General features: G+C 42.2%; 1 protein-coding gene across 1 annotated transcript in view; it reads left to right on the top strand.

The window, feature by feature from the left end:
• Window positions 1-19352, top strand: part of LOC127412478 (leucine zipper putative tumor suppressor 2 homolog) — a 112272-nt gene that overhangs the window by 56920 nt on the left and 36000 nt on the right. The window lies entirely within an intron of this gene.

The following is a 19352-nucleotide window of genomic DNA, read 5'->3' on the forward strand; positions in this document are numbered from 1 at the left end:
CACTCTTTTCAGTTGGAGGTATGACACAGTTGCCAATACAAAATGGTGGAGGGGTGACAGACATAACGACTCCCACCATTTTTCTCTCTCTGATTCCCTGTGTCATGGGGCTTGCCGTAATAACAACAGGAGTACTGTGTGAACATAAACCAAGTTGTCATAGTCATTTAGGAAGCAATTCATGGAGTAATTTTACCTTGTGAATGTGTGCGATTGTGTGTTTATCCTGTCGAGTGCATATGTCCAATAGTTCAACTTTGAACTACTTGCCCTGGGACAGCAGAAAAAGTTCTTTGTTGAGCCCTGAATTACGATGAACAGAATAATCTGCGAAAATCGTGTTGATGTGAATTTTACAGGAGGTAATGCTTGTTCTCAGTGCAAACAAATATTTCTCCGCTGTCACTGCTGATTATCACTTGTGCTGGAGTCTGGACATTGATTAATGGTGTAACAATTTTTGGCTGAGTCTTAATCCTGCAAGGAAATTTCAGTAAAGGTCCCGTCCAGCACTTTGAAGTGTATTTTCTCACTGTGATCAGGTTCATGATGGATGACCAGTGCAGTATGCGACAGCGGCATGGATACAGGGTGGCTTGAGCCTAAATGGCAGGGGCAGTAAGGGTCAGAGGGCAGGGATTGGAGGATGGGAGTTGTTGTTGACATGGGCAGAGAGACTGGGTGGCCAGCCAAAGCTTAGTTCTTACAATGGGATCCAAGAGCGCTCTGCACTAAAACGGTACAATGGTAATACCAGGGTTATTTGGTACAATGGTAGTGCCATAGTATTCTTTGAAGTACCTATGATACCATCACTTTACCATGGTACCACCACAGTACTTTTTGCAAGGGTTTGCACTATGAGACTATCACAGTGGAGTGTGAAAATGGTTGATATGGTCTGTTTCTTTAGTCAATAAACATATAGCACAGAAACAAATGCATACTGCAGTCAATATGAACATACTCAAAGACCCTTCACGTACTCGAAAACATTCATGGTTCTTCTGCCAGTATTTCCCAGGAGGGCGTTCTTTTTCAAATTCCAGTTTTAGCTCCTTTGGCTTGACTCTTAGTATGCAGTTACAGTACATGACTGGCAGTTCTTCAAGACTTTGTGTTGTGTTATGTGTGTATGTGTGTGTGTGTGTGTGTGTGTGGTCTAATCAGCTGCTCCGCCCCTTCAGCTCTCAATCTATACTCACCCTCATAAGAGCAGCTGTCTGTTTACTTCAGCAGTGGAGAGAGAGACCCCTGCTCTCTTTCTTCTTCTCTGTGGTGGAAATGACAGAGGTTTAGCTACAGCCCAGATATATTTTTTTTCACCATATCAGCTATTTTTATTGTATCTTAAGTAATTTACTATAAACACTAAGAAAGTTATATACTTCAGCTTTACAGCTCTGTTTTTACTTGATTTAACCTTTAGAAATTACCTTTGTTGGTGCAACCTAATGTAGTTAGGTCAATCATTTCTATTATTTTTGACTTGAATAGAACCAGTTCTTTTAGATGTTACCAGGTTACCTGACCAAACATTATTTACTGTATACTTAGTATGCAGAGGGCATTGACAGCCATTCCATTTGTCTATGGAGTTTCCCAATGACATAAACAGAGACACAAAAGTGGCCTTTTATTAGCATTAAGCCATATGACTGTTTTCTTCATTCACTAAATACCCTTAGATATGGTTGAAGTATCTCTCTTCCTGATTGGTTGTTCCACTGTGAAACATTTTCCCCCGGACCAGAATAATCCTTTAATGCCTCATAAATTGCTTGTCTCTGAATCACATGAAAATCTTTGATCCCAAATTCCCTTACACCATACTGTAAGCAGTGGGAAATTATTTGCCTAAATTTTCATTATTTCAGCTAAAAACCAAACTACATTGGAACCAACAGCAATCCTACAACCTGTAAGTAAGCATTGATACTCATTTCACATGCAAAGAAGATAATTTAAAGATTGATTTTTCCTTTTGTCCCACTTTTTCCCATCCTGTTTCCTGTCTCCACTATTAATATTTCCTTTAATACTACTTATAATAATAAATAAAAAAGAATATAAAGATTGATTTCCTTGCAGTGATTTGGTCACAGTGATGTTCGGGGAGCTGAGAGAAAGGTTTGCACCATGGTTTTCCAATGGTAATATTGTAGTAATCATGTTTTTTGGCAGAAGCCATAGTTTTAAGTTGAACTATATTGTTGTTAATATAGTAACCATGTTTAATTTTGTGGTTATTACTGTATGATTTTACTACAAAATACAATGTTGATACTATGGTTACTGTAGTAAAACCATGGTTAATTTTTGTAAGGTAAGGTTAGGGTAAGGTTTAGGGGTAGGGGTTGGTGTAGGGTGTCTGTGGAAATCTAAATAAACACAATAAACACACTGCAGTGATGCCACTATACTGTATGTAATTATTTAATTAGGAGTGCAAATAGTATCTGCCACTATTTGCACTTAGTGCAAAGAAGATGCTTTTTGTTGCTATTTACACTTAGTGCAAATAGCCTCTGCCAATATAATATAATATAATATAATATAATATAATATAATATAATGTAATATACTGTATATAATATAATATACATGGACTTCAGGGGAAAAAATACAAGGGGAAAAAAGTACAGTAAATAAAAGTGTAGGATATAACCCCTATAAGCACATGCAATATTCACTATGCATGTTTGTGCGTGTGGGTTTACTTAGCCATACTTTTTCATTCTAAAAATATTTTTTTATTTTATTTTTTTAGAGTAGTGAGTCTTTAATCTGTTGTAATTCTATAGTTATTCTGTAGTAACTATAATTATCTACATGTAAAAACAATAGAAGTATATGGTATTTGGCTAGCTAGGGAAACGCACGCATGCGTGCGTATGTGTATGAGCGTGCAATCTGCATGTAAACTGAACACTGCTCATTCGGGCTGTAATGTTTGTTCATGTGTCTGTTGTGTGTCTCATCAAACCGTGGTGCTCTCATGGCATTCACATGTCTGTGAGCCGATGCTGTGTTGGCAGAGTGAGCCAGTCTGACCTTCTCTGTATGCCAGTGGAACAAAAGCAGCGAGCATACTGGGAGTTAATGGGAAATTAACTGGAAGACTAAGAGAGTAAAGAGTGTCTGACATGTTGCCTACTCCCACCTCTCTCCTACTAAGATTTACTGACGGAGTGCTGGGCAGCCCTGAGATTTGTGTGTGCATGGTTTAAAAGATGCCATACATAACCCTTTTTTTTTTTTTTTGCAACCCTTTTGAATGAGGCTGCTTCAGATGTCTTACTATTCCATCTCTCTCTTTTGATCCCTTTTTCTCTGTCTCACTTTGTAAATCCTCTCTCAGTTCCAGCTCTCATGTGTCTTTCATAGATCTGTGAATCACTTTTGTTTAGTTATGGGAAATAAATGTCTGTGTATAATATTTTTCAGTGTTTATTTTAGCCAGTCTCCCATAGCAAAGAAAGCTAACTCTTGAATGGAGAGTGTGTAGCTGTGAATGATTTTGGCTGGTAAAAAGGTTTTGTGGAGGCCTTTATTCTTTGAAGAAATCCTGTTATTCTTGTGTAACCCTTTTTGACATTCTGACTCACAGCATTGGACGGATCATCAAGAAGAGTTTATGGCTCTCTCTGTACTTCATTGAAGATTTTTTTAATGTTACTTTGATAACTGATTTGATGGAGGTGTCATCTGAAATGTTTGTCAAGGTGTTTGTTGGTGTGACCTTTGCTAATTGTGATACTATATAAGGTGTTCTCACCAGAGGTCACGTTGTGACTAAGAACACGTACTGCTGCTCTATTTTAGAATGTTGGGCTTTTGACCTTTGACCTTATTTGACCTTTTACTCCCATAAAACAGCACTGGGAGCTCTTGAGTTTCACGGCTGGGGTTAGAAACAGGTGTTTGGTGGATATACTGTATTTTTCTAAATCGTTCTCCCCTTTTTTCATTTCCTCTGATAGCTGAAGTCAGCAGTGCCCAGTATAAAATTGTATTTGATCAGTGGTTGCTTTTTCATGGTTCAGAAGTTCTCAGTTACATAATGCACTTAAGTATCAACTTTGAAGATATTTTCATACAAAGAGTTTTCTCTCTCAAAGTTGGGGAGACATACAGCAATTTATATCTTAGTTATGTTTCATTTAATTGCCAAATTTTTCCTAGATGTTTTTCCTAATATTCCTGGTAACACTTTACAATAAGGTTTTATACAGTATGTTAACATTAGTTAATGCATTAGGTATCATGAACTAACAATGAACAATAAATTTTTACAGCATTTATTAATCTTTGTTCATGTTTATCAAAATACTATTGTTCATTGATGTCAGTCCACTGAACTTTTTAATCGCGATAAATTGCATAATTCTCTAAATATACTTCTTTTCTTGTCAAAATGCATTTATTTCCTTCATAGGAAAGAAAACCAAACAATATGTAACAATACAATGCTTTATTAACATTTTCCAAATATATCCTTCCACAGTATAAAGATAGAAATGCACTAAAATAGCACCAATTCAAGTAACATTAAACGTTTCCAAAAGTCTATGTGGGAGTTTGACTAATTGAAAGAACTAGTCTCCACATAGGTTGCACATTCATTGCAATAGGCATTAGATATCTAAAATTCACATCCTTTACAATATTAATCAGCCAGTAGACTGTAGCCATCCGCTTTGCTGCAGCAATCGTGAAGCTGTGTGCATAATTCGCATCAGGGGGTCAGCGCCAGCGTCAAGTAGTGCTTTGAACTCCACATGAAAAGTGCTTGCAGACAAAATCGTCTCATTCTGACTTTTGGTTATAGTTAAGACTTGACATGCTTCTGTAGTAATTAAAATGAACTTTACTTGTCACAAGTCCCATCTGGGCTTGTTTTGTACATCAAATAGCATTAAGAGGTAATTTCTCCATCATTTTATCACTGACTCGGAAGCGCTGTTGTGTGTATATGTGTGTTGTTGTGTGTGCGTCAGTGTAATGACTCGGGGCGAACACATCGCAAAGGTTCCACCCTTCCAACCAGCGTTTATGCTAGTTTATGCTGTATTAACCCTCTGGGGTCTGAGGGTGTTTTGTGCCCTGGAGAAGTTTTGACATGCCTTGACATTTGTGCTTTTTTCAGTTGCTTAAAAACATATTAATGGCTAAAGTCTGATAACACTGTATTCAGCACAAACTGGGCTACAATAATATGTGAACAACATGTATGTACATGTTTGTATTTTTGAGAAAATAACGTATATGCGTTTTAAGTCACTGAAATAAGGCCATATAACACATATTAAACATTTGTTCACAAGACTTTTGAGAACTGGATCTTGTAGCCTAGAGTTTTTGCTACAAAAATTATGCGAAAACCATCCTGATCACTCAAAACAAAACAATATAGTAATTTAACTTTTGTAAGACACTTTTAGTGTTAGAAAGGCCATATACGAGGAGGCGTGGATGATCATGAATATTGATGTGATTCACACCTGAGGAGACAAAGACCCCTCCCCTGAGAGAAGGAATGTGAGGAGACATAATGATTGAATGTATTATCTTACTATACATTTTCTTTACATAAAGACTTACTTAAAAACTTTAGACCTACACTACCCTTTAAAAGTTTATAGATCTGTAAGATTTTTTAATGTTTTTAAAAGAAGTCTCTTCTGCTCACCAAGGCTGCATTTATTTGATCCAAAATACAGCAAAAACAGTGATATTGTGAAATATTTTTACAATTTAAAATAACTTTTCTATTTGAATATATTGTAAAATGCAATTTATTCCTGTGATCAAAGCTGAATTTTCAGCATCATTACAGCAGTCTTCAGTGTCACATGATCCTTCAGAAATCATTCTAATATGCTGATTTTCTAATATGGGCATATTTACAGCACATTTTTACACATTTACACCCGAACAGATATTTGCAAGCACAAGCTTCGTTGATGATAATGAGGCAGCATAAACACTAGTTAAAATATAATCTAAACATGCATATTATTTTTATATCATATTACATATCATATTTATATCATACAGCATACAATTTAAATACCTGCTTTAGCCGAAACAACATTTAAATGTAACTAAAACTTGCCTATTAGGACATATTTCAAATTTCAATACTTTGAATACTGGCTGGCAAGTCCGGAAATAGTCCAAATAGTAAAATATGTCCATGTTTATATAAAATAGCATGTCAACTAATGTAAGTAAAACTAAATGACTTACTCATCCGAAATTGTATCCTCGTCTGGATCAAATCGCTCTTCAAAATGCAAATGTTTATCGTCGGATTCCCGCTCTTCTTCTGAGGAAAATGTGAACTCTTCGTCACTATCCAGGACCATCTGTAGAGCTTCCTCACCTGTGTAGCGTGCCATCTTCGAAACGCGCAGAAAAGTGAATGAACTTGATGCTTTTTAAGGCACTGTTGGGGACGTTTACCATTTGCACTGATCGCCTCAGCACATTACCGTATGAATAGCACGCTCTGCTGGTGGGTGTGATCACATTAGCAATGATGAGCTGAGCCAGGAGAAACTGTACATCGCTTTGTTTCATACAGATTACATTGCAGGAGAATTGCAAATTTGTTTTAAATTTGAATTGTAGACATTTTAAGCTTTCTTTAGACATATGTTTCTTGTTTGTGTGATAAATATTTGCGGAGTTTCACTTCATTTTTGTGACGTGTTTCAGAAAGATGCTCGCGGAGACAGAGTCGGCTGAAAGCGCACCCTGTTTATTTTCTTTACTTTACAAAAGCACAAGGTTTTGTTGTTATTGTGATTGTACACAAATAAAAGTAGACCCTTTATAGTTTCTAATGATGACTTACACTTATCTGTATGCCCAAAAATTACGGAGTATTTTAAGTTGTTTCCGCTGTTATGCGGAAAAAATCCAGCAGGACGCGCCGACGCGTCCGTCGACCCCAGAGGGTTAATTGTAAATGCGTTAATCATAATTAGGGCTGAAACGATTAGTCAACGTTATCGACAACATCGACAATAAAAAATTGTCGAATAGTCGTTTGATCTCATTTAATGTAACATGAGATCACATTAAACTCAAATGATGATGTGCTAGAGCAGCACTGCAGTTTGTGCCTGACTGAGGAGAGGAAGAATTACACAGATCACAGTCCAGATGCACTCTAAACTTTCCAAACAGCTTCAGGTGATGTAGATCATAAAGTATGAGGGAATTATACAAAAATACCAAATAAGTAAATAAAGAAGAACTCTCTTGTGGAATAAGTGGAGCTGGAGCTCTTTAAAGGAAACACAATGGCGTTAAATCTTTAATGCAGTTACATTTAATGCTTTATAGCTTTAATAAAGTTCAAATAATATGGAAGCAGATCATGTAAATAACTACAAACTCCGAAACTGGCATTTCTCTCTGTGGTCAGCGCTTCTTCTATGAGTTGCACGAATGTCCCAATCTAAGGGGGGGAGATTGAAACCGCACCTGGCTGATGTACACTCTGTTGCGGGGACACTCATCCCTCAAGCACGCACTCTTAATGCAGCTAGATTATAACGTGTTGGCTCGTGACTTATTGAATCATAATATATGTCACAGTGCATTTCTTATTGTGAAGAAAATTGGCAATACGCAGCTTTAATAAAAAGAGAAAGTTTGTTTTTTTGTGAGATAAAGATGGATTGAAGTGAACAGAAATGTGAGAGAGGTAGTCTTCTCCCCATTACACACTGCAACAAAATACATTTTTGATTTGTTTTTGTTTTGGCTTGTTTTCCAATATAAATATCTAAAACTCCTTTAAAACAATGTACTTTTCTTTAGCAGCTATACTGCAGAAGAAAAATGTGTTATCTGTGAATGCTGAATATAATATGTAATAAAAAATGTTTTTAAATATCTAAAAATCCTTTAAAAATTGGTGCATTCACCTGAGAAGCAGCATATAAGATATTTAGACTTGCTTTTAGAGAATAGATCTTGAATAGAAGTATATTTTATCTTTACTGCACTCGCAAAAGTATAACAAAGTGAAAAAATACACTTATATTTAAGATACATTCTCTTAAAGCAAGTCTAAATATCTTACATGTTGCTTCTCAAGTAAATGTATCTTGTTTTAAGGATTTGTAGACAATTTTAAATGGAAAATAAGACAAAAACACTTCATAACAATAGGATTTTTTGCAGCGAATTTCTTTACTGAATTAAACTTTATAAAAAGTGTTTTTTCCCCCTTTAATTCAGTGAATGTCATTTAGAGGTATTTTTAAAATATGATTTTGTCCTCTTTATTATTAGTAAGCACGTTTAATACAACCTTTTAAGTCAGGGCACAATCTGAATAATCGGTTAAGAGCTAATTATTAATGATTGCAATGATTGCCGAATAGTCGAATAATCGTTCTAATTATCATTAGATTAACCGATTATCAAAATAATCGTTAGATGCAGCACTAATCATGATTTGGAAAAATGTACGTGTTAAATTTTTCAAATTAATTGCATATGTTAACGCGTTCATTTTGACAGCTCTAGTTAACATATACAACTTTTAATGTGGAAAAAAGTATTAGTGTACATATTAATATTAACCAAGATTAACAAATGCTCTAAAAGCATTGTTCATTATTAGTTCATGTTAACTACTGTGTAAACGTAAACCAATGCAATCTTATTGTGAAGTATTAACAAATTCCTTAAGAGAAATCAAATGGACACAAATTAGCCAATTGTTGATATAGCCTACAGTAAGTGTATAGACGTGTAAAATTATTGTTGATACCATAGCTCAGATAACTTGGTCTTAGATATGTTTTTGTTCAAATGGAAAACTCAAATCTGACCACAGTTTGACAAATACATCTTTTCTGAAACTCTATATTAGACTTAAGATTACTAAGATGCCTTTTGTTTTAGGAGAAAACCCTGAAAAGCAGGAGACAGTCGCCATTTGATCTTCTTTTAGTTCAATTGCTGTCTAGGAGAAACAATTGAGATAATCGGGAGATATCATATGTGAATTTTCATCAATCACAATCAGTGAGTGTTGTCATGGCTTCATTTTTCTGTGGCACTAGAGTTATTAGTCACATGGCATTTTTGGCTTAGGTGATTAGCTCAAAACCTCTCGTGCCCAGAGTGCCCATGAACAACGATGGCATCAAGCAGTGGGGCTGCATGCACCAGCCGAGCAACTGCCATTAAGATGATTGGCAATGCTAGCGAATAGCTCTCTTCAAGGCTTATAGACCTCCTTGCTAGCTGTCCAAAGCACCATTTGCAGTCTATCCATGGCCGTTTATTATCTGGAGAGCTAGCTACTCATTCACAGTGGTATTCTGAGAATGGAAACTCTCTGAAAATGACATTTTTTCAAACACCCTGTATACTATTGGTAAGTTTTTCATTTTCAGCACAGTGCACACAAGGGTAGAAGTGTACCAAATGCACTCACACAGAACCAATGTCTTTCATATCAAAGCTTGTTTCCTTGTTAAAGAGCACTGAGCAGTCTGCACTCCCACTCAACAGTGCACAAAAAGGACACAAAGTTCACTTGCTCTTTCAGTTTTTCATCCCTATCCCCCTCAATTGGGAGAGCAGTAAATGTACATTGGTTTGCAATGCTCAGACCTGCTGGCAGCTTCACACATACAATTTCATTACACTCCATTCATTACAGCACTCAGTCTGGGGCTTCGTATACAGTGGCCCCTAAAAGTATTTTGACACGTAAGTCACACTTAAAAATGTATTTCCATTGTTTGTTTATGAAGCTCAAATATGCATATTTGTGTGTCTATGTGATGTTTCTTGCACTGTGCAAGATGTGCTGTTATAGAGGGTGTATGGGATGTGTTATGACAGCAGATGTGTTTTGCATAAACTGAAAGCTTTGTGATGGGGCTCAGACCCCCTCTCTATTTGGAGAGGAAGGGTTGAAAAAGTATGATAAAAGGTACCAAGGCAACCTTTTTTGTGGAGTAAAGTACATGTGCATAATAAGTCCAGGATTATCAAAGTATTTAACCCTCCTGTCAGGTTTGGGTAATTTTTGACCCACTTAAGAGTTAAAAACTGTGAAAAATTAATCGTAATCTTTTATTAAGTAAAATGCCTTTGGATTCACCACAACAATGATAAATGAAGTAAAAATATGATTTTACATTTTTATGATACTTGTTTATATTTATACACTGTCAGGGTGTTTTGGGTGGTTACAAGGGCATTGCAAGGTGGCTTCTAGGGCATTGCTAAATGGTCACTAGATTGGTTGCTTACTGGTCCAAGTTAACCCTTGTGCACTATTCAGTCATTTTTTACCCAAATATATTTTTTTTCTTTAATAAAAAAATATATGCTTTATCTGAGTGGCTCAAGCCTTGGTTACTTTTCCTACATTTTCCATCTGAACACCCACTCACAAAATTTTTTTTAGTGGATTTGATGAGTTCAGGTTATGTGACAAAAAATCTTTAATTGTTTGCGGTCAAATTTGACAGACCATTGGAAACGAATGAGCGAGACTATAACACAGAGCTTTGTGTGTGTGTGTGTGTGATTGTGTGTGTGTGTGTGTGTGTGTGTGTGTGGAATTCTTCAAATAAAAGCAATAATTCAGCCACAATGTAAAACACACAGACAGAAATAAAGGGGCGAGGCTATAACACATCTACAATGCAATGCAATACAATTTTTTTTAAATAACATTGATCAAATTTGATGGCAAACAATACAAGTGTAGGTCTAAAACGAACAGTGCATAATGATTAAAATAGACCATCCCCAAGTCTCTATATAAAATCCTGACACCTTGTTATATGTGGGGACCCTTTTCAATGGAAGTCTATGGAATTTTTTTTCTCATTTTTTATATGCCAAGCGGACATTTATAGTCTGAAAAAGTCTTTTAGAATATAAACCTTAAATCTGTATTTCTTTTAAAACAGATACAATGTGTATTTCTTCCAATGATCAGCTTTTTAAAATCAAAATGAAGAGTTTACTACATCTACTGTGAAAGAACAGTACCAACACTGACATGAAGGTCTTTCCAGATTAAATACTAGGCTGCTATTTCACTACTATACTAATAGTATTTACTAATATCTGTTTAGCTGTGCATTTATCCACTGAGCACTGTGCTGCACGTACTGATTGCACTGCATCATTTTATTTATTTATTCCTTTTTTTTTATTCATTTTAATAATTTTTACTTTTTAGAATGTATTTTATTACTTTTTATTCTTATTTCTTGTTCTTAATTGATTTTATAATTTTTATGTAAAGCACTTTGAATTGCCATTGTGTATGAAATGTGCTATATAAATAAACTTGCATTGACTTGCCTATAAAAGCTTGTGATCAGTGTGAAAAACAAGCCTATGTCAGTGTTCATGATATAGGCTAATCAAAAGGAAGGTGTGCTGTTTCTACTGTACTCTACCGGGTATTTTTTGACCTAAACAGAAACATTGTATGAAAGAGTATGAAAAGGGACAGAGGATGTGTAGAACTTTACAAGTGATGGGTGCTGCAAATCTGAGGAGCTTTCTGCAAAGATTTTGCAGACTTCAGATTCCATGTCGACCTGCTCATTAGGACCGGGGCTCACAGCCCCCACTCCACACTCAACAGTTCAACAGTTCTTTTATGCTTTCTCCTCCATCTCTCAATCTTTCTACCTCTGTCTCTCTCTTTCTTTTAGAGGGGTTATGCGTTTTGCTGAGTTTTTGTCTTTGTCTGCATGCGTGTGTGTGCCATTGATCAGATCAGTGTGTGGTATGTGTGTGTGGCGGGGGGAATTACAATCTTGTTCAATCTTTTGTCCCTCACTAACATTAACTTCTCTCCCTTTCCAAACCAACTTCATTCCGTTCCATTTCTTTCCCTTTTTAATTCAGAGTTGAATAGAGACAGTGGGATTGGGAAACTGGAGGGATTAGAAATACCCCCTCACTGCAGCTTTCCCAGACCAGTACTGGAAGAGAAAAAGAAAGTTTGCTCCCTGGATAGTATGCACGGTGTATTGCAAGCATGCATGCATGTGCAATCGCTCTGTCCAGGAGAATGCATTTGACTGGATGTACTTTTAGTGTGTGTGTGTGTGTGTGTGTGTGTGTGTGTGTGTGTGTGTGTGTATGTTTGGAGTATCACATTAAGCCTCCCTGGTGAGTATACACTGATCAGCCACAACATTAAAACCACCTGCCTAATATTGTGTAGGTCCCCCTTGTGCCGCCAAAACAGTGCCAACCCGCATCTCGGGATAGCATTTTGAGATGATATTCCTCTCACCACAATATTACAGTGCGGTTATCTGAGTTACCATATACTTTGTCAGTTCGAACCAGTCTGGCCATTCTCTGTTGACCTCTCTCATCAACAATCGTTTCCATTTGCAGAACTGCCGCTCACTGGATAATTTTTGTTTTTGGCACCATTCGGAGTAAATTCTAGAGACAATGTGTAAAATTTGCTAGATCAGCAGTTACAGAAATACTCAAACTATCATCCAATCAATTATCTAATCAGCCAATCGTGTGGCAGCAGTGCAGTGCATAAAATCATGCAGATATGGGTCAGGAGCTTCAGGTAATGTTCACATCAACCATCAGAATAGTGAAAAAACTGTATCTCTGTGATTTGGACTGCGGCATGATTGTTGGTGCCAGTTGGGCTGGTTTAAGTATTTCTGTAACTGCTGATCTCTAGAATTTACTCCGAAGCGGCAGTTCTGTGGACAGAAATGCCTTGTTGATGAGAGAGGTCAACAGAGAATGGCCAGACTGGTTCAAACTGACAAAGTCTACAGTAACTCAGATAACCGCTCTGTACAATTGTAGTGAGAAGAATAGCGGGTTGGTGCAATATTAGGCAGGTGGTTTTAATGTTGTGGCTGATTGGTGTTTATGGAGTGTATGTTCATATAATAACTCCCCTGGAGGGCACAAGTGTCCATTAATCACTCAGATGCTCATCTGTTCCTTACGGTTCATTAGCTCTCTGTCTTCCATCTCTCTCTCTTTCTCTCTCTCTCTCTCTCGTTTTCCATTCTTCTTCCTTTTCACTTTGCTTAAGTGGTCCACAGTCACTCAAGACCCCTGAATTTAGTTTTCCCAACTCGCACAGTTTGGAAATAACATGTCATGCTTCCTTTCTTTTGTGTGGGAATGGCCAGTAAATGAGAGAGAGGAGTGGTAAAAGACTGAAAGAGGAGAACAAGTGAATGAAACTCGTCGAAATGCAGACCTTCAGATAATTTAAGTGGTTGTCCCTCCTTCTTACATTTTGATTTGGTGCACTTTGACTGGATCAGCCTCCTTGTGCAGATCAAAAGAATAATTTTCTTAATTTGTAGTTTTGTCTTGTTTTCCTTTAAAAATATCTAAACATCCTTAAAACAAGGCTTGACTACTTGAGAAGCAAAACTGTGTAAGATATTAGGACTTGTTTTCAGAGTATATGTCTTGAATTAAGTTCCCTATCTGTCACTCACCCGACGTTGTGTCGATGTAGTGACACAAGGGGTCACTCTTGGGAGCCCCGAACACCTCTGATCTTTGAGAAAAGGCCAATGGGAATTGGTGAGTGTAATTTGCATACCACTCCCCCGGACATACAAAAGGAGCTGGCCTGCAACCACTCATTCAGATTTTCTCTTAGCGGTTCTATTCATTGAGCTGAATTCTTCCGCCGAGTTCATTCACCTCATCTGCTGGATTTATGGCGCATTTCAGTGGCTTCTCCCCCTCTGCAGTGCAGAGAACGCCCCTGGGCGCTTCGGCAGACTGAAAGAGTATATTCTTCCTGCTGAAAGAGTATATTTTCTCCTTCTAAAAGAGTGCCACTTACGGGAGCGTCTTTTTAAAGATGTCTTTACGTTTGTGTATAATTCCTGGTTGTGGTGGTTACCTCTCCGCTTCTGACGGCCACGATCATTGTCTTACGTGTCTGGGCGTTGCCCATGTGGAGACATCGTTCGTGGATGGGTCATGTCCTCATTGCGAGAACATGACTATGGAAAGTTGTGGTCGCGGCTTTCTTTCGTAAGAAGGGAAGCCACCCCAGCGGCTCCCCGCCTCGGTCCTTCTACCTACGGGTATGAGGCCGCATTGGTTAGCACTGGGGGCTATTTGGGGACTTCAATGGGACTACCTCAGCCGGGAAAACCCCCACGGACCTCCCATTCCCCAGCACACTCGTCTTTCCCGGTCAGGTTCTGGGATGAGACCGCTGGCTCGTCTCATGGCGAGTTTGCCCTCTCATTTGGAGCTCGCATACAGGATAAGTTGTCGATCGCAGCATCGGAGAGCGGGCTCGTCCAGTCCAGTCCGATGCTGAGGCCTCGGCTGGGCTCCCACCTTCGGGTGCAGTTGCCCAGTCGCAGGCCGACGCCGAGCTGACGGCCATGCTTGACCAGGCAGCCGCAAGCGTCAGGCTAGAGTGGAATCCTCCACTTTCCCCTGAACTCTCACGGCTCGATGATTGTTCCTGGGCCCAGAGTGCCGCTCACGGCCGCGCCCCGCTCCGGTCCCTTTCTTCCCGGAGGTGCATGAGGAGCTGATGAGTTCATGGAGAGCACCTTTTACTGCCTGATCCCAGTCTTTCAGCTCCCCTGCTCTCACTACCCTCGATGGTGGGGCTGCCAGGGGGTAATCGGCGATTCCCCAGGTGGATAAAGCAGTTGCGGTGCATCTATGCCTGCAGAGCACTGCCACCTGGCGGAGCCACCCAAAGCTCCCATCCAGGGCCTGTAGGCTTACGTCGACTCTGGCGACTAGAGCCTACGGTGCCGCTGGACAGGCCGCCTCCGCCCTGCATGCCATGGCTCTCCTGCAGGTATACCAAGCCTAGGCACTAAAAGAACTGCACGAGGGTAGTTCTGACCCGGGATTGATGCAGGAGCTGCGCTCGGTGACCGACCTCGCTCTCCGGGCAACGAAGGTCATGGCGCGGTCTCTCGGGCAGGCGATGTCCACCTTGGTGGTCCAGGAGCACCACCGGCTCAACCTGGTCGAGATAAGGGAGGCTGACAAGGCACGGTTCCTTGACGCCCCCATCTCCCAGGTGGGGATATTTATCATATCCTGCCCTGGTGTTGTTCAAGACCCCGCACCCCGTCTGCTCATACCAAAGAAAGGCGGTGGGTTGCGGCCAATCTTGGACCTGCGAGTACTAAACCGGGCTTTGCACAGGCTCCCGTTCAAGATGCTGACGCAAAAACACATTTTAGTGAGCATCAAGATTGGTTCACGGTGGTAGACCTGAAGGACGCGTACTTTCAAGTCTCGGTTTTGCCTCGACACAGACCCTTCCTGCGGTTTGCCTTCGAGGGCTGGGCATACCAGTACAAAGTCCTCCCCTTCGGCCTGTCCTTGTCCCCTCGTGTCTTCACGAAATCCGCTAAGGGAAGTGTGCATCCGCATCCTCAACTATCTTGACGACTGGCTAATCCAAGATCACTCTCGGGATTTGTTATGTGCACACAGGGATCTGCTGCTCAGGCACCTCAGCTGGCTGGGTCTTCGGGTCAACTGGGAAAAGAGCAAGCTCTCCCCGGTTCAGAGCATCTCTTTTTTCGGTTTGGAGTTGGACTCAGTCTCGATGACGGTGCGCCTCACAAGCGAGCGCACGCAGTCGGTGCTGAACTGTCTGAAGGCGTTCAGATGGAAAACCATGGTCCCACTGAAACTTTTTCAGAGGCTCCTGGGGTATATGGCATCCTCAGCTGTGGCTATACTGCTCGGGTTGATGCATATGAGACCACTTCAGCACTGGCTTCAGACTCAAGTCCCGAGATGGGCATGGCACCACGGGACACATCGTGTGGTCGTCACACCGATCTGTCGCCGCCTCTTCAACCCTTGGTCGGACCTGGCATTTCTATGGGCTGGAGTTCCCCTAGAGCAGGTCTCCAGGCATATTGTCATCATGACGGATGCCTCCAAGACAGGTTGGGGTGCCGTATGCAACAGGCACGCAGTTGCCAGCTCTTGGACTGGCCCGCAACTGCATTGGCACATCAACTGCCTCGAGTTGCTGGCAGTGCTGCTCGCCCTGCGGATGCTCAGGCCATTGATCCAGGGCAAGCATGTGTTGGTCCGGACGGAAAACACGGCGACGGTAGCATACATCAACCGCCAAGGTGGCCTACGCTCCTGTTGCATGTCGCAACTCGCCTGCAGTCTCCTCCTCTGGAGTCAGCAGTGCCTCAATCATTGCGAGCCACTCATATCCCGGGCGACCTCAACACCGAGGCAGACGCACTGTCACGACGGATTATGTTCAGAGGAGAGTGGAGACTCCACCTCCAGGTGGTCCAGCTGATTTGGAGTTGATTCGGTCAAGCACAGGTAGACCTGTTCGCTTCCTGGGAAAACTCCCACTGCCCGCTTTGGTACGCCCTGAACGAGGCCCCCCTCAGTACAGATGCGCTGGCACACAGCTGGCCCCCGGGACTACGCAAGTATGCGTTCCCCCAAGTGAGCCTACTCGCACAGACTCTGTGCAAGGTCAAGGAGCAGGTCATCCTAGTAGCTCCCTACTGGCCCACCCAGACCTGGTTCTCCGACCTCACACTCCTCGCGACAGCCCCCCCGGCGAAATCCCCTGAGGAAGGATCTTCTTTCTCAGGGACGGGGCACCATCTGGCACCCACGACCAGACCTCTGGAACCTCCACGTCTGGCCCCTGGATGGGACATGGAAGACCTAAGTGGCCTACCACCTGCAGTGGTAGAAACGATCACTCAGGCTAGGGCCCCCTCTACGAGGCGCCTGTATGCCTTGAAGTGGCGTCTGTTCGCTAAGTGGTGTTCTTCCCGGCGCGAAGACCCCCAGAGATGCGCAGTTGGATCGGTGCTTTCCTTCCTGGAAGAGGCTGGAGGGGCGGCTGTCCCTCTCCACCTTGAAGGTGTATGTCGCCGCTATATTGGCACATCACGATGCAGTAGACGGTAAGTATTTAGAGAAGCACGACTTGATCATCAGGTTCCTGAGAGGCGCTAGGAGGTTAAATCCCCCCAGACCGCACCTCATTCCCTCGTGGGACCTCTCTGTGGTCCTTTGGGGCCTACGGGGAGCTCCATTCGAGCCCCTGGAGTCAGTTGAGCTAAAGGCACTCTCTTTGAAGACTGCCCTCCTGATGGCGCTCACCTCCATCAAGAGGGTAGGGGACCTGCAGGCATTCTCTGTCAGCGAAACGTGCCTGGAGTTCGGTCCGGGCTACTCTCACGTGATCCTGAGACCCCGACTGGGCTATGTGCCCAAGGTTCCCACAACCCTGTTTAGGGATCAGGTGGTGAACCTGCAACCGCTGCCCCAGGAGGAGGCAGACCCAGCCTTGGCGTTGCTGTGTCCGGTGTGTGCTTTACGCATCTATTTGGATCACACGCAGAGCTTTAGGTGCTCTGAGCAGCTCTTTGTCTGCTTTGGCGGTCAACGGAAACGGAGCGCTGTCTCCAAACAGAGGATTTCCCACTGGGTCATTGATGCCATCGCGATGGCATATCACGCCCAGGACGTGCCGCCCCCCTTGGGGCTGCGAGCCCACTCTACTAGGAGTGTGGCAGCCTCCTGGGCCCTGACCAATGGCGCCTCTTTAGCAGACATCTGCAGAGCAGTGGGCTGGGCAACACCCAACACCTTTGCAAGGTTTTACAATCTCTGGGTTGAGCTGGTCTTGTCCCGTGTGTTGTCAGGTATGAGCAGGTAAGTTCCGGGACAGGTGGCTGGGTGTACCGCTTGCGTATAGCACCTTTCCCCTCCCCGAGGTGAAGACGTGTGCTTTGACTCCCAGTCGTGTTCACAAAGTTGTGGACCCTGGATGACTTTCCTCCTTAGCCCTGTGGCAGGCGGGTTTGCGAAGAAACTCCCTGCAGGCCCAGTATGGGTGCTGACTAGGCCCTGTACTGGGATAGGTGCTCCACATGCGCTGATTCCCCATAGGTAACCCTGTGTGATGTATCTTCTGCAAAATTGTTTCCCTCTTGGTAAACTGTGTCTTCTTTAGGCAGAGGCCTCTGCCCCTGGTCACCGTGTCTGTAGAGCTCCTCCCCCCTCGGGTAGGACCTACCACGGGACCTTTCCACATGACACACTTCCGACAAAACTCGGTAAGACCATGTGACGTATTTCCACTCAAATCCCCCCCCCCCCCTCCGGGCAGGGTGTGGTCTCCGCGGTATCTTCCCCTTGGGAGTGACACCCCCCCAACGTGGACACTTATGGCCCCAGTCGGTTAACGATTTCCACTCTTTTTTGGGGAGAAAAAAGAGGAGAAGAGGCCACGGCTGGGCTAGCCTGTCCCCATTTTTTTGGGCAGTCAACTTATCCCCAGGTACGGGGACCGTTCAATGCTTGTAGGAGCGTTGGGGAAGGTTACATGACGGCCTGGTGTGCTGGCTATGAGGCACACAGTGGTTTGCCCGTCTCGCACCGCCAGTCCATGTAACACAGTTCAGTCATTGTGGCGTTTTGTATAGGGACCCCTAGTGTCAATACATTGACACAACATCGAGTGAGTGACAGAAAGGGAATGTCCTGGTTACTTTCGTAACCTCCGTTCCCTGATGGAGGGAACGAGACGTTGTGTCCCTCTTGCCACAACACTGAACTACCCGCTGAAATGGCCGGGACCTTCTCTCGGCTCCTCAGCACAAAACCTGAATGAGTGGTTGCAGGCCAGCTCCTTTTATACCCGTATGTCCGGGGGAGTGGCATGCAAATTCCACTCGTCAATTCCCATTGGTCTTTTCTCAAAGATCAGAGGTGTTCGGGGCTCCAAAGAGTGACCCCTAGTGTCACTACATCGACACAACGTCTCGTTCCCTCCATCAGAGAACAGAGGTTACGAAAGTAACCAGAACATTTCTTACCCCATTGGCAGGTAGTTTTTTTTTTCTTGTTTTAAACAAATATTTTGAGTTCAGTACAAGTTAAGCTCAATCAACAGCATTTGTTGCATAATGTTGATTACTACAAAAAATATTCGTCCCTTGTAACAGTGCATGAGGATCTTAGAATGGAAGTGAATAGGGCCATTTCATAAATGCTAAAATACACACTGTAAAGAGGAGGCGAGAAGCAGCTTTCCTGGTTCAGGTAAGGATTTATTTTCTCTTTGCAGCACAACTGCAGTCTCAGAGTCTTTGCATTATTCACTAAGTTGATCTATAATCACACACCGCTTCACAAAATAAAACTCTCATCATTTGTAATAACAAACCTCTTGCTCTTGTTTGGGTCTGTGGTGCCCAGTCTCTCTCTCCTTTCTACTTGCGGTGTGGCTCTATTTATGCCGCTCTCCCCGTGCTCACTGAAATTAGAGACAGGTG

The sequence above is a fragment of the Myxocyprinus asiaticus genome, chromosome 21, assembly GCF_019703515.2.
Source record: "Myxocyprinus asiaticus isolate MX2 ecotype Aquarium Trade chromosome 21, UBuf_Myxa_2, whole genome shotgun sequence".
NCBI classification, from domain to species: Eukaryota; Metazoa; Chordata; class Actinopteri; order Cypriniformes; family Catostomidae; genus Myxocyprinus; species Myxocyprinus asiaticus.